Source organism: Tamandua tetradactyla, chromosome 8 (assembly GCF_023851605.1).
Source record: "Tamandua tetradactyla isolate mTamTet1 chromosome 8, mTamTet1.pri, whole genome shotgun sequence".
Lineage (NCBI taxonomy): Eukaryota > Metazoa > Chordata > Mammalia > Pilosa > Myrmecophagidae > Tamandua > Tamandua tetradactyla.
Window position 1 is genome coordinate 121242764 of NC_135334.1, and position 14100 is coordinate 121256863.

A 14100-nucleotide genomic window follows, 5' to 3' on the forward strand; every position below is an offset into this window, starting at 1 on the left:
AGCCTACCCCCAGGCTGCCCCAGTCAAAGCAGGGAGGCTGCCAGACAACCCATTTTTCCAGAAGGACCCAGGCTCAGAGAGGTGAGAAGAGGACCCAGGGACAGACTAGGGTGAGGCAAGCGAGGCACCTGGGGTATAGCATTGAAGGAGACACTCACTCCCAGGACCTTGCAAGTGTGGCGCCGGCATTTGCCCACACAGACAGAAGTGCCTCCTTCAGTTTTGCTCTCTGGGTGCCCCACTTCCCTCACCCTAGTCCTGGCTGTGAACTGGGACCCCATTCTCCAGCTTCACCCAGGGGAGAAGGAAACCCATCCACCCCTCACCGTTCTCACAGCTTAACACTGCAGAGCATCAGGCTTGCTAAGCTGATGCTGCTAACAAGTTGATTTCCACCTCTCACTCTGTGTGATTTTGGGCCAGCCCCTCCCCTATTTGGGCCTCAGTTTCCCCACCTGTACAAGTGGAAATTTGAGTCAGATTACACCAGAGCATCAGCATCATGGGGAATGCTTGCAGGGGAGGATGGGGTGGCCGCTGCAGACTTCAGAGCCCCGGACTCCAAACCTGGAGTCTCATGGACTGCCAGGTCGGTGAACTCCTCAGAGTTTTCCAGCTCTGACTCTCTTTGGGTGTAGGTACTCCCAAGTGGAGAAAAATGCCATTCATTCATTCATTCATCCACACATTCATTCATTCATGCACTCCATCAGCACGTATCTCTTGGGTGCCTGCTGAGGACCAGGACAAGCAGTGGAAGGAGGGGCCGCGTCCCTCCACTCTCGGAGGACCTGTCCTAGCGAGGAGGTGAGCGACAGTAAGCAGGACAATGCAGGCAGCACAGGAAGATCTTAGAAAAGACTTGTGGAGTGAGATGAGGGAGGGTCAGGGTGGCCTTAGGGGCTTAGAAGCGACTCTTTGAGGAAGGAGCATTGGAGCTGGCGCCGGGATGGTGAGACCCTGGAGGAAGCATGTCCAGACAGCAAGGACAGCCGGTACCAGGGCCCGGCCGGAGACAAACCCAGCGCAGGTGAGCAGTGGAGGGAAAGCAAGCTCGGCTGGGGGGGTGGTGAGCGAGGGGGAAGGAACCGGCGCGAGGGGAGAGGCAGGCAGGGGCGGGGCACACAGGGCTGGCCTTGGCAAGTCGGCAGGTTGCAGCAGGAGGAGATTCCTGTCTCTAAAAGATGGCTCAGCCTCTGGCTGCAGACGTGCACTGGAGAGCGGGAAGGCAACAGCAGTGGCTCCGGGGAGGTGGCCTGGTGTCCAGGTTAGAGGTGGTACAGACAGCATCTATTTTGGGGGGAGGGTCCTGCCAGCCCTCTTATGCTCCTGTTGGATCTCTTGTGGTGGTTTGAGTGCCCTGAGGGTAGGGCTGGGTCTCAGGGCAGAGGCCACTGATGGGTTATAAGAACGCCTGCAGGGCCACTGGAGCGCTGGCAATTCCCGACATGGCCACAAGATGGCAGAATTTCAGCGACTGTATGCCTTGTGGGACAGAGGGGCCACCTGGGGGGGTGGGGGGTGCCACAGCTCTGAGGGGGGCCCCTCTTGTTGCATTCTCTGTAAATGCTGCCTCCTGGGTCCTGCCGGGCCCGGCCTGGCCTGGACCCCCGAGCTCTGGCCTGCCTGGTGGTGCTGACCAGTAAGTGGGAGCTGAGCTGGGTCTCACCCCTGCCAAGAACTTCCTGAAAGCTCAGACCCTGGAGCTGCCCGGTGGGGGTTGAAGTCTGACCCTGGGCTAGCTGTCCATCCCTCCACGCCTCAGCTTCCTCATCTGTAAAGTGGGGTAGATTCTAGTACCCACCTCATGGGTTGCTGGGCACATTATATGAATGAATGCACATAAAGTCTTAGAATGGGGCTCGTCAGTGCTCAATAAACGTGCGATTTTAAAATAAACGTGGTGGTTGCCGTTATTAGTTCGTTCTTCGGCAGGTGAGCTGGGGACAGGGTTTGGCTCAGGCAGGATGGGACGTGGTGAGGGGAGGGCTTCATCGGTAGGGCGGGGGCGGGGGGGACAACCATTTCCCGTGTGAGCTGGACCCAGAAAACAACAGGGTGAGTCCCAGGCCCGGCGGGAGAAGCTTCGTGGTCAAACGGTGGAAAGCCAGCCAGAGCGAGTGCCAGGACAGCAGGGGACGCGGGCGGGGCCTGGGCTGACCGAGGAGGCCCCTGGAGTAAGTTGGGGACCCTTGGGAGGGAGCAGGCAAGCTGGAGGTGGGATGGAGGACAGCAGAGGGAGGTGTTACAGCCAGGAAAAACTGGGCGTTCCCTGGGACAGGGGAGGGGCCAGAGCCTGGATGAGGAGGAGAGTTTTCCATTGATCCCTCTGGGCTCCTTTTCTACTCTGCTAGCTGCTGGAATGTGATATATCAGACACAGAATGGCTTTTAGAAGGGGGAATTTATTAGGTTGCATATTTTACAGTTCTAAGGCCATGAAATTGTCATAATTAAAGCAAGTCTATGGAAATGTCCAATCTAAGGCATCCAGGAAAAGTTACCTTGGTTCCAGAAAGCCAGTGAAGTTCAGGGTTTCTCTCTCTCTCCACTGGAAAGGCGTGTGCTGGTTTTCTCTCGGGAGTTTTCCTTCTTCATCCCCAAAGGTCGGGTCAGACTTCAACCCCCGCCGGGCGGCTCCAGCGTCTGAGCTTTTAGGAAGCTCTTGGCAGGGGTGAGACCCAGCTCAGCCCCCGCTTACCAGTCAGCACCACCAGGCAGGTCAGAGCTCGGGGCTCCAGGCCAGGCCGGGCCCGGCAGGACCCAGGAGACAGCGTTGCACGGGCCCTCGTGCTTCTCGTGCCTTATCTGTTGTTCTCCCGTCATTCTGAAGCTTTTTCCAAAATGTTCCCTCTCTTAAAGGATTTCAGTAAACTAGTCAATACCCACCTGGAATGGGTGGAGTCACATCTCCCTCTAATCAAAGGTTAATACCCACAATTGGGCGAACCACATCTCTGTGGAGATAACCTAATCAAGTTTATAACCTATGTTAATTGGATAGGGATTAAGGGAAACAGTTGCTTCCGTAAGATTGGATCAGGATTAAAACATGCATTTTCAAACCTGCACAGGGCCCCTCTGGGGGCCTAATATAAAAGGATTTCACAGAAGCTTATAATGTGCCAGGTGCTAACACATGTTATCTCCTGTAATGTTCAAAACGTCCCTCATTATCAATGACTATCATTATCTCTGTTATAGACGAAGAGACTGAGGCTCAGAGAGGGGAGGTATTTCTCCCAAGGACACACAGCTGCGTGGGGCAGAGGACCTTGGGAATCGGACAAACTCTCTTCTGGCTCTGGCTCTGCTTCTGCCTCGCTGTATGCCCCTGCCCTGAGCTCCCTGCCCTTTTCTGTGAAATGGAGTGGGGTGGGGGAGCTGACGGAGAGGCTCTCTGAGCAGGGGGAGAAGGGTCTGCAGGAGAAGCAAGGGCTGGGCCGTGACCTCAGCAGGCGCCGAGAGTCTGGGTCCACCCCTTCTCTGGGGGGAGGGGCGGGCGGGGGCGAGGCCGCGCTCCAGGTCGTCCTGGGAGCTCTGGCCGGCCTGGCCTGGACTTAATTAGCCCCCGGGAGGCGGGATGGTGTCCGCGGGACAGGCACCCACCCGCCAGCGGCCGGCCGCCAGGCCCGGCACCTCCGGACATCCGGCCGGCGCGCACGTGGGCTGGAGAGAGGCTCCGCGGCCCGGCAGGGGCTGGGGGCAGCTCGGGGGAGGCAAGCCGGCCCTGGATGGACCTGCCTGGGGACCCAGCTTCCAGCCAAGTCCTAGGGTGACCTGGGGCGGCCCCAGCAGGCCTCAGGACCAGTCTCCCCATCTGTGACGTGCGGTGGACAAGCGGTGGCACTGGTCCATGGGCTCCCTCCCACGCCCCATTTCCAGGGTGTGCGAGTGTGGGGGCCAGCCAGCGAGATGGGAAGTCCCTGGGGCTTGGGGTGGGGGTCCGAGTGTGGGTGGACAGCCGGCGGTGAGCCAGGGGAGGAGGACCTGCAGAGTCAGCACAACTCCCACTTGGAGAGGGCCTTGGACAGATAGCCAGTGGGTCACGGCGGGTGGCGGGGGAGGCCATGGGGGGAGCTCCCTGCCCCGCCCCCCGCAGCCCCTGACAGCTTTGCTTTTTCTGCCTCCACTTCTGACTTCCACACAGATGTGACTTGAAACAAGGCATAGGTGCCTCAAAACCAACGTGAAAATCGTGACCTAGGCCCACCTCATTTCACAGAGGGAAGGGGCAGGGAGGGGGACGGGCTTGCTCCAGTCACGTGGCCAAGGAGGGTGAAGCGAGCAGACACCCCACATCCCATTTCCCCTTAACTCTACCATGTCTGCCTCTCAAGAGAGAAAGGTCTTTAGTGTACACAGGGTGGGCTCATACAGGCACAGAGGAGCTACCCAGAGGTGTGGTCCACCTGGACCACTGGCTCTACTGAGGCTTTTGGGCTCACAGCCAGTTCCGTTCATTCATTCTTTACTCCCCGGCTGGTGAATTTTCATTTCATTTCCACTCAGAGACCCGGAGTCGGTGACGTTGGGAGGTCTACTAATACCCCAGCCTCCGATTCTGCGGCAAAAAGAGCAACTAAAAACAAGCAAGGAAACAAGAAAGCAAATCAACCCCCATCAACCATGATATTGGGCCTGACAATTTACCATGTCCTCTCACAGCATCACTGCCCCTGCTCGGCCGATGAGGAAAGTGAGGCTCCGAAAACCCAGGGGACTGTCCCCGGCTGGGAGGAACTGGTAGAGCTGGTACTAGAGTGCAGGCCCTGGGGTGACCCTGCCCCACGCAGCCAGCTCCTGGGAGGCATTGCACAGCTCTCCCAGTGTCTGCCCCTGCGTGCAGCACGCATCCCACCTGCTGGGACCACGGCTTCCTCCATGCCGTCTCCCCAGGGGGGGACCACTGAGGGTTGGGAGGGCCGGTCCTGGGGACAAGGGTGACACCTCGTGGACACTCATGAGCATGACATGCTGCTATGGGTTAACCCAGTTCTGAGAGTCCCTCGCTCCCTTCCCCCCTCAGTGCACAATTAGGGAAGCCCTGCTGTATGCCAACAACTGCAAAGCAGCAGCTTTCACATTTGTTCCTTTTAATCAGAATAAACAAATTCCTATGTGGACGTGTAATTTGCAATAATAGCCAATGCATACCAAGGATTTGCTGCCCACGGGTCCCTGAACTCAAGGCATTACCCGAGTTAGCACATCTCATCCTCCCAGCAAGCCCGGGAGGCAGGCCAAGCATCAGCTCCGCTGCACAGATGCGGAGCTTGAGCAACTGGCCAGGGCCACACGGAGTCAGGAATTGCACCTGGGTTGACGGGTTCGTGTCAGCATGGTACCGCCTCTGCAAACAGCTGGCAAAAGGGAGGCGTCACTGGTGGAAGAGGGGGTGGGTGGGCAGGAGCCAGGCTGCTCAGCCCGTCCTAGCGCTGTCTGGACCTGGGGACAGTGTTTCTGGCAGAAGAGTGCAAAGGCCCTGAGGCGGGAGGACACTCGGCACGTTAGAGGAAAAGCGGTGCGGCTGGAGCTAGGGAAGGAAGGAGCTCAGAGAAGGAGGCAGGGGTCAGGCCAGGTGCATGGTAAACAGCTTGGGTTTTTGTCCAGGGCAATGAGACGCCATAGGAAAGGTTTGGGGCAGGAGCATGGCAGGCTCTGATTTGCATTTTTAAAGGGTCACTCTATTTGCTGCATGGAGAAAGATTTTAAGAGAACAAGAGTGGAAGCAGGAGCGCATTAGGAGGTGATTATATTCATCCAGCAGAGAGACCTTGGAGTAGGGTGAAAGTGGGAGAGATTTAAAGAAAGGAAAGGATTCAGATGCACTTGGGGGCAGAGTGGGCCAGGGTTCCGGGTGAGCTGGACATCGGAGGAGGCGAGAAAAAGGGAGTAGTCAAGGCTTTGACCTACAGTTTGGACTCTCAGTGGCCGGTGCTGTGATGTACTGATGAGGAAGGCAGGGTGATGGGCTCAGGAGCTCCTCATGGTGTTACCAGGAGAGATGAGACATGTGCAGCTGGGCATGGGGATCTAGGTATTGCTGAGCAGATCACAGCTGAGAGTATAAATTGGGGTGTCTCGTTAAGAAAAGGCAAGGCACGGTCTGGGAGAGGACGTTCACAATCCTATATCCAGAAAATATCAAGAACTTTTACAAATCAATAAGAGAAAGACTTGTGCAATATTTATAAATGGGTGAAAGACTTGAACAGGCACTTTGCCAAAGAAAACAGCCAAATGGCCAAAAAAAAAGAATTGAAATTTGCCCAGCCTCAGTAGTCATTAGAGAAATATAAACTAAACCCACAGTAAAATAACACTTCACTCCACTCAAATGGCTAAAATTTAAGACTGGATAAAATGAAAAGAATGGCTAAAATTAAGTACTGGTGAAACAGCTGGAGCTCTCATTCACTGCCAGCGAGAGTCTAAGTTGTGCTTCTCTTTGGAAAGCTGTGTGACAGTATGTACAAAAGTTAAACATACTTATGCCCTATGACCCAGCAATACCGTCCAGAAATGAATGCTTATAGCCACCAAAAATCACATTTAAAGAACGTTTATAGCAGCTCTATTCATGATAGCCCCAAACTGGAAACTATCTAAGCGTCCATCATCAGAAGGCATAAATAAATTGTGATATATTTACACAATGAATATTACACAACAATAAGAAATGGATTACTGCTACAACTAGACAAAGCACACAGATTGTGACATATGGTGGACCAAAGAAAATGAGACATAAAACAGTACATACTGCATCATTTCATTTATTTAGAGTTTAAAAACAGGCAAAGTAATCAATGTTAATAGCTGTCAGAATAGTGGTTGTCTTTGGGGAGTGCTGAGAAGGCAAACTTCCTAGGAGCTGGAAGTACTTTTGCTATAACAGGTGAGAAGATGGGTGTATATACGTAAACATTCATTACACTTGATATTTGTGGACTTTACCATATATAATTTGCACCTCGATAAAAGGCATAAAAAGTAGGGTGTCATCTGTCTAATAAATAGGGTTATTGCCATGGTCAGGAGGGTGTGTGAAGGGGTAAGGGCAGAGGGTAGATGGGGAAGAGGTTTGAATTCTGGGTCACTTAATATTTAAAAATTTGAGCAAAATATGAGAAACTGGCAAGGAGAAGAGATGGGGCAGTTAAGGGAGGAGGGAAGAGTGATTGAGTGCAGTTTTCCAGAGGTTTCAAGAAGAGATTATCAAGTACATCAAATGCTGCTGTGAGGACAAAGTGAAGATGGAAATCTAACCAGCGGACGTGATAGCCTTTGGTGACGTTGACAAGAGCACGTCGGTGTAGTGGTGGGAAGAAAACCAGGCTGGGTGGGGTTGACATGGACTGAAGGTGAGGAGGGGGTCACTGGGACTCTAGGCAACTCTTGAGAAGTGCTGCTGTTAAAGAAAGAAAAGAAATAGGGTGTTAGCTGGAGGGTAATTTACAGCATGGGAATTTTTTTTAAGATTGGAAATATTACAGCATGTGATGGAAATGATCTAATCCACAGAACAGGAAAAATTATATTGGAGGAAGAAGAAAGAATTGAAGGTGCAAAATCTTCAAGATGGCAGGAGCAAATTGGGTCTAAAGCATAAATGATGCACAATCATAACCACCATCAGCCACTATTGACATCACCATCAGCATCTGAGATCTCATGGCCATCATCATCATCACCACCACCGTGACCATCATCATCACCACCATCATCATGACCATCATCATCATCATCATCACCACCGTGACCATCACCATCACCACCACCATGACATCACCATCACCACCACCATGACATCATCATCATCACCACCACCATGACATCATCATCATCACCACCATGACATCATCATCACCACCATCACCATTATCATCACTATGATCACCATCACCATTACCACAAGCATCATCACCATGATATCATCATCACCACCATCACTATCACCACAACCATCATCACCATCATCACCACCATGACCATCATCACCACCATGACCATCATCATCATCACCACCACCACCATGACATCATCATCATCACCACCACCATGACATCATCATCATTACCACCATGACATCATCATCACCACCATCACCATCACCATCACCACAACCATCATCATCATCACCACCACCATGATATCATCATCACCACCATCACTATCACCACAACCATCATCACCATCATCACCACCATGACATCATCATCATCACCACCATCACCATGACCATCATCATCATCACCACCACCATGACATCATCATCATCACCACCACCATGACATCATCATCATCACCACCATGACCATCATCATCATCGCCACCATCACCATCACCACAACCAGCAATATCATTGTTGACACCAACATCGGTACCATCATCACATGCCATCCTAGCCATCACCAGCACCATCATCGCTATTGTTTCCAGCAAGGTGAGCGGCTGTGTGACAAGACAGGCTTCAGCCAAACTGTGACAGGTATGACAGACCAAAGAAAGACTCAACAAGTCCATCTTGATGAGAAAATGAGTCGATTTATTAGATGCCTTATGTGGGTTCTCACCCTTAGTGGTGGGAAGAGACATAGCACTTCTCCATCTCAATTGTTCACACTGACCAGAGGACAGGATGTGCAGGAATGCTGTTTTCTTCAAGCTAATATATACAGTTTTATTGGTAGGGAAGACATCTCTTCTCTAGGGCTCATGGGCAAGGGGAGAGTTGGAGGGCTCAAAAGTTCATTTATGTTCAGCCATCATCCCCATTACTACCACCAGCACCATTATATGCCTCATCATCACTACCACCAACATCATTGCAGTCTCTATCACCCCCATCATCATCAACAGCAGCAGGAGCATCATACCACCATCATCATCACTGTTACATCACCATCATCCCCACTATAACCATCTCCATCACCATCATCATAATCACTATCTCCACAACCATCACCACCTCTACCACAATCAATGTCACTATGGACACTACCAATATGTAATCATCCTCATCATCACTAACATTTCCACCATCACCTTCAGCCCCATCATCATATGACCCTCCATTACCATCACATCATCACCATCACTATCTGTATCATCGTCAGCATCGCCATGACTATCACCATCATCTTTATCTGCATCACCATCACTACTGCCACTGCCATCTCCAAGACCATCAGAGCACCTCCATCGCCACAACTGCCACCATTATAGCCATTGGTACTTCCACTTCTGTCACCGCCATCATCAACACCTGTTCTTGAACTTCATCCTTTTCGTTAAGACCCTAAAGTCCTCATTCATCTGTATGCATCTCAGTGCCAACAATGCCTGGTTGGGCTCAGTCTTTCCACTTTTCAGATGAGGAAAAGAAGCTCGAAGATGGGAAGTACTTTGTTCAGGATTAGCCATGGAATTGGAGATGGTGTTTCTGGTTCAGGCAATGATCACCTGAGTTAGAGGTCCCTATGATTTAGAGATGAGTTTTGGGGAAAAGGTCACCCTCAGAAAAGACCCCTCCAAGAGAAGCAATACAATTGTTAGGATAAAGATCAGGCTGCTATTAAAAGATTCCAAAATTTAGTGGCTTAAACCAGATGGAAATTTATTTCTTCCTTGGACCAGAGCTGGAATGGCTACTATTTTAGTTTCCTAGGCTGCTGAAAGCAGATATTATGAAATGAACTGGACAATGGGAATTTATCAGCTTGCAGTTTTCAGGCTGAGAAAAAATGTCAAATCAGTGTGTCATCAAAGAAGTCCTTTCTTCTTGAAGACTGGAAGTCAAGTGATCCTTGACTCTTCTGCCACATGGCAAGGCACGTGGTGGTGTCTGCTTGTCTCTCCTTTCTCTTCTGAGTTTCTTTGCTTTCAGCTCCTTGCTCCCATGGTTTTCTCTCTCCGTATTCATCCTGTTTATAAAGGACTCCACTAAGAGGATTAAGACCCATCATGAATGAGGTGGCTCACACCTCAACTGAAGTAGCTTCAACAAAAAATCCTACTTAAAATGGCTCCCCAACTACAAGAATGGATTAATTTTAAGAACATGCTTTTCTGGGGTACATGCAGTTCCAATCCACCACAGCTGCTCAGTCATGGTGGGGACTCAGACTCTTTCTATCATGCACCTCTATCATCCTTGACATGCAGCTTCCATTCATTTTAAGAAAGCTTCTCCACTTCACAGTGCCATGTCCTTATTCCAGGCAGTGGAGATGGGGAAAAAGGAAGAGACAGTTAATCTCCTTCTCCTTTAAGGATATGACTCAGAAATTGAGCACATCCCTTCTGTTCACACCCATTGACCAGAGAGAAGGGTCATCTCCCATCAAGATAACTCATATTTAATCGTTACTAATTGTTATAAGAAGTTATTGTTTGTTGGATCACTAAGTATAAAAGCAAGAAATTAATACATACCATTTCTAATTTTGTGAGACAGATATTACACTCTTTTAATTGCCTTCATTTTATACATAAGAAAAGTGCCATTCAAAAAGGTCAGATCCATTGTGTCCAAGATACCCGCTGAGAGCTGTTGGGCCCTGCACTCTGCTCTGGGGAGGGACCCAGCTGGCACTCAGGCATCAGCAGCCACATCTCCTTGCTGATCTCTCAAGTCGAGGGTGAGGACTCCCGAGTCTGACTGCCAGTATCTAAGAGCTGGTTCTACCCCTCCCTAGATGTTTGACCTTGGGCAAGTGACTTGGACTCGCTATCCCTCTCTGTGCCTCAATTTTCTCATCTGTAAATTGGAGACATTAAGAATGGGATGGTCCATGAAAAGCCCTCAGCATACAGCCTGGAACACAATGGGTTCTCAGGAAAAATCTAGTAGTAACGGTAGTAATAATAGCAGCAGCAACAGTTGTTCTTATAACTGGAGCAGGAATAGTGGCAACAGTATTTCTTATTGGAAATCATTCCTCTAAGGATTCTGGCCTGATAATCCACTCTGCTGGGATCATTCAGTGCAGCAGAACGGTTGGTGATGCTGGTGGTGATGGTGATGGGACGGATGCTGCTGATGGGGATGGTGACAATCTTAAAGGCAATGGTGACGGTGACGGAGATTGTAGGAGTCAGGGTTCTCCATGGAAACAGAACCAACATACAGACTTACACGTGTGTGTTCAGAATTGGCTCCTGCAACCATGGAAATCGGCTTGTTCAAATTCCGTAGGGCAGGCCAAAATTTGGGAATCCCGATGAAGGTTTTCATGAATTGCCCAGGGAAAATTGGCTGGCTGAAGTAGAGATAGAAATTCTTTCTTACGGCTTAAATCATCAGTTCTCCCGTTAGGACCATCAACTGATTGGATGAGACCTCTCTCTTTTGTTGATTATATCAGCCATAGATGCAATCAACTGACTAACGGTTTAAATGCAAGAAACACCCTCACAATAACAATCAGGCTAATGCTTGCTGGACCAAGCAACGGGACACACCATGCCCTAGCCAAGTTGACGCATGAACTTAACCATCCGGAGAGGGAAATGGTGATGGAGGTGATGGTGATGGCCTTGGTGGTGTTAATAGTGACACTGATGGTGGTGGTGATGATGATTCTCTTCAAAGAGATGATGAAGATGGTGGTGGCTGTGATGGCGGTGCTGAGTGGCATTGCCGATGGCGGCTAATGGTGATAATGATGCCATCGCTGACATTCAGTCCCCCTTAAGTAACGTGTAGATGTAGCTGAGTTTACAGTGCTGAAACCCTATACCTTCTATCTTTGTGGCTTGGCCTCCTCAACACTTAACTGTTATTTTGAGTCTAAAATAGGGGGAGGGAGGGAGGAAAAGGCACTCTCCTGCCCTTTTAAGGCATAACCTGAAACATTTTGAAATGGAACTGAAACAGAACATTCTTTTAAATACTGTCATCATGGGTAAGGCTCATTAGGTAGTCCAGTGATCCTATATGGAAAGATCTACAGGCAACCTCCTCTCAGATCCAGAAGAAATGTGGTCTCTCTTGGTGACCTGAAAGCTTTTCTTCCAGAAGAGGCAGCAAAATGTCTGGGCTTCAAAGACAAAGTATCTGCTTCCAGTCTGAGCTGCTGACCGTGAGGCCAGGCTGGGGTCCGGGCCGGACACTACAGGTCTGGGGTCCGAATAAGGGGCAGGGTGGGCTTCTACCCTACCCGGTGGCAGGGAGAGCGCTCAGCAGACAGGAGCACTGCTTCTGCTCCCGACACACGTTCCCAGCGGACAGCGTTAGCATCCCTGCTATGGTTCGGGCGATGGACAAGACAATGGGAGAAGGAGTCACAAATACATAGTTTCTAACTGTGGTTCTAGCACTCACTGCTTTATAGACTTAGACAGTTCTCTAATTCTCACTTTTCTACTTTCCATTTTTGCTTTTGAAAAATTTAGAATACACACGTGTGTATATGAAAATGTATTTGTCCACTTACGGGCAAAGTTAAAAACAAGGGCTTGTGTCAAAAATTATGATTTGGACCAACTACTCAGCCTCTTTCTTCATTTTCCTCATTTCTGAACTGGGATTGATCATAATAAACCTGCCTAACCCACAGCCCTGTTTAAGCATCAGATACATATGACATGTTAAAGTCTAAGCTCAATGCCCAGGACAAGGGAAGTATTCTTTAATATTGGTTATCATTAAGGCCTTTAATTTTATACGTACAGGCATTCCTCACAAAAAAGTAAGAAAAAAACAACTAATCAGCAACTGAATGTTGGTTGGTGAATTTTGTATAGTGAGTGTGACGGTTTTAGGTTCTGGGGTCACCTTTGCCACGTGTTCTCCAGGAGGCTGTATGTGACTCAGTGTCCACTCTATGATGCTGTTTCTCCCACAGCCATGGTTCACGGGTTCCGGAATCAAGGGGTGGAAATGGAAGTGGCACCACTCACTATCACCCCTAGTGATCCACTAGGACAATTTTTACTTCCTGTCCCTGTAACCTCAAGCTCTGCGGGTCTTAGTTCCAAAAGGAGAAGTGCTCCTTCCAGGAGACACAGCGGTGATTCCATTGAACGGGAAGCTAAGACCGCCACCTGGCCACTTTGGGCTTCTCATGCCACTGAATCATCAGGCAAGGAAGGGGATTACTGTTCTGTTTGGGGTGATTGACCCTGACTGTCAAGAGGAAACAGGACTGCAGCTACACAATGGAGGTAGAGAAGAGTTTTTCTGGAATACAGGAGACTTCCAGGGCACCTCTTAGCACTACCATACCCTGCAATCAAGGTCAATGGAAAACGGCAACAACCCAATCCAGGCAGGACTACCAGTGGCCCAGAAACTTCAGGAATGGGGTTTGGGTCACCCCACCAGGCAAAGACCCACAGCCAGCTGCAGTGCTGCTGAGGGCGAAGGGCACATGGAAAGGGCAGTGGAGGAAGGGAGTGATAAATACGAACTAGGACCACGTGATCAGTTACAGAACCGAGGCCTGTGGAGGGATGAATATTTCCTCCCCGTTTTGAGTAGGTTCGCATTTGTACATAAGCAATGATCTTGTTTTCCTCTTATCATGTGACAGAAGTTGTGTCGCTCATGTTATAATATTGAAGTCATAGGATGTGAAGTTAAGAGTGATGCTACCTGTGGACCCGCACCCTGTCCTGGAGAGATGTAGTGCGTTTTGGGTTGTAGGCAGGACAGTTGAGAATCGTTAGATGAAACCTATGTCTAGAGTGCTGACTCATAAAATGAGACAATACATTTTATTTTAAGTGGAAAAGGACTGCATTCCTAACCCAACCAAAAATCCTAACCAATTTCCCCAAATATCATGTAAACATATATAACAAGGCAACAAGGATTTCTGCATAATATAAAGCACCCAAAACACCAGTGGCTTCAACATCATTATCCATTATGGGAATGTAAATCAAAACCACAATGAGACACCAATTCACATCCACAAGGATGGCAATTATTTTTTAAAAAACAGAAAATAACAAGTGTTAGAGTGGATGTTGAGAAATTGGAACTCTAGTGCACTGTGAGTGAGAATGTAAAACGGTGCAGCCACTGTGGAAAGCAATATGGCAGTTCCTCAAAAAGTTAAATATAAATTATCATATGACCCAGCAATTT